This window comes from Macadamia integrifolia, chromosome 3, assembly GCF_013358625.1.
Source record: "Macadamia integrifolia cultivar HAES 741 chromosome 3, SCU_Mint_v3, whole genome shotgun sequence".
Lineage (NCBI taxonomy): Eukaryota > Viridiplantae > Streptophyta > Magnoliopsida > Proteales > Proteaceae > Macadamia > Macadamia integrifolia.
This window is the reverse complement of record NC_056559.1, coordinates 4,449,553-4,452,132: the sequence shown is the minus strand read 5'-3', so window position 1 is coordinate 4,452,132 and position 2,580 is coordinate 4,449,553.

Sequence of the window (2,580 nt, the reverse complement as noted above, 5' to 3'; positions counted from 1 at the left end):
AGGATCAGCCAAGGTGCAGGCCATGTGTATTTTGATGAGCTGAGGGCCCCACACTGGGCTTGGATTCCACTACTCTTTTGGATTTTTTTTTTCTTTTTAATTTAATTTTTATTCACTTTTGCAATCAATTTCTTTCCATCTAAAAAATACCCACAATTAGAATAATGAAGGTGAAATATTTAACTTATTTTAATTTAATTTACAACAATGGGTTCCACTGTATTTGTTTTTAGGGGGACCTCTCTATAGATCTTCATGTCTCTGCTTATTACAAAACAATTCTACAATTAAAAATCATGCAATATTTTTTAGTTGAACCCATTTTATTCCAAGACAAATGGAACCTTACAATTGTTTGGACAAATCAATGTGTAAGCAACGCCCTGCTTACACATTTGAGATACCCAATTGAAAAGTTTTTATTTTTTATATTCATTTATTTTATACCCTTTAATTTCTTTACTTTTATTATCAGTTTTTAAACATAAAATAATGGGTTCTATATTTTTTTTTGGGTGAGGATTAGGGGGGGGGGGGGGGGACCTGTGAGATCTGCATGCCTGCTTATTGCAATTAAACAAATTCTATATTAAGAATTATGCATTCCTTTTTCTCTTAGTTGAACCCATTTTATGTCAACACAAATGTAACCATACTGTTCTTTGGACAAATCAATGTGTAATCAAGGCCCTGCTCTCACACATTTTAAATACCCCTTTTTTTTTTTTTTAAGGTCTAATTTAATGTTGATTCACTTTTGCACTCAATTTCTTTCCATATAAAATTCCCAGAACTAGAATAAAGAAGGGAAAAATATTTTACTTCATTTACTTTAAGGCAAAGAGTTTTGGCATGGTCGTACATGGGGTATAATCGTGCATACAGTGGTTGGATGAAATTGGAGGGTGTACCATTGACCCCCATTCCCCATCCAATGCTTTATGCATGAGTATGCATCATGCATGCTCAGGCACAAAACCATTCTCCTTACTTTAATTTACAGTTTTTGAACATAAAATAATGGGCTCCATTGTAACTTTGTCTCGAGGGGGACCTCCACTATAGATCTTCATGTCTCTACCTATTGCAATTAAACAAATTCTATAAGTAAGAATCACACTTTTTTTTTTTTTTTAATTGATCCCATTTTATGTTCAGACAAATAACCTTATTATTGAAGAAAATTTCCACCTCGCTATCAATGGGGATCCAAATAAAGGCAGTGACACAAAGTATTTTTCTTTTCCCTTTCTATTTATTTATTTATTTTATTTTGTTAATGATGGTAGCATACTAAGTTGAAGTAGCTTTACTTTTTTCTTTTCTTTTTTCTCTTTTCTTTAATTTTTGATTGAAAGTTTAATTTACTCTAAGCATTCGATCTCAAGGTGGGGGATTGTCTTAATAGCTCCTGCTTTGCAAGGGAACAAAATCGAACCAATACTAAAGTGAAAACTTTTGTTAGCATCACTCACATGATTGTCTAAGTCTAAGCCATCAGTAAATATCATATCTTTTTTTTTTTTAGTTAACCACTAAATTTCATAACCCTTCCATTTGAAAAGAAAAGTAAAGGAGGACAACTACTAGTGCAGTTGATTGGTGCCTTGCCAATAGAGTGCAAGAGCCCTAGGAGCTCACGAGCTTGTCTTCACCTTGTACCTTACAACACCCCCCCCCCCCCCCCCCCCCCACACACACTATCCAGTGGCTGTAGACAAACTCCCATGGGGTGGAGGTCGGGGTGGGGGGCAATTTTAGACAGGTAGACAAAGTAAAAAGGTAAAATAGAAATAACTCCTAAAACTATAATTACCAAATGAGAGAGGAATCCTCCAATGCCCCTTTTTTTATGTTAGCCTCTGAGGGTTCCCCCTTTCGAATCTTCCAATGGATGTGTATTTAGACATTTCACTACTATGGATGAGTACAATCAATGTGAAGGGTGTGCAAAAGTGATCCATAAACTAGCATTGTGGAAATCTTTTCCCCTTGCCATATATGGTAAGTTCTATGTAGATTATATAATCATGATTACAAAACTTTTTTTTTTTTTCCAAAACTGATTTCACAATTCCGTCCCATCCTTCTACTTGCAACCAGACAAAACGGAGCCAACAAGATTCTTACACGGAATGCACAAGTTAAAAGTTATGTCAACTTGGGCTCAAGCTTAGCCCATGGGTTGTTGGAAACTATTGGGCTGCACCTGAGCTTACCTGTCTTGGACTTGTGGTCCCATTGCCAACAGTACTTTTCAATGGGGTTTGGGGCTTCTCAGATCTGTGCCTGTCATGGTCACGTTGTGATAGAACACCCCCCCCCCTTAAATTTCTTTTTTCTTTCATTTATTAATATAGTGTTTTCTCACATCATTGGTGCACAAAAAATGGCATCTTAGCAAGACAATAAGTCTATCATGTACTACTTCCAAATGAAACCATAAATAATTTGCTATATCTATGTACATTGTAAGATGGTCAAGCTTATAACCTTGTTTATTATACACACTGCACAGCAAACCATATTAATACACATCACCCAAAAATTATCAATCACCTTTTTTCTTTTCTTTTCTTT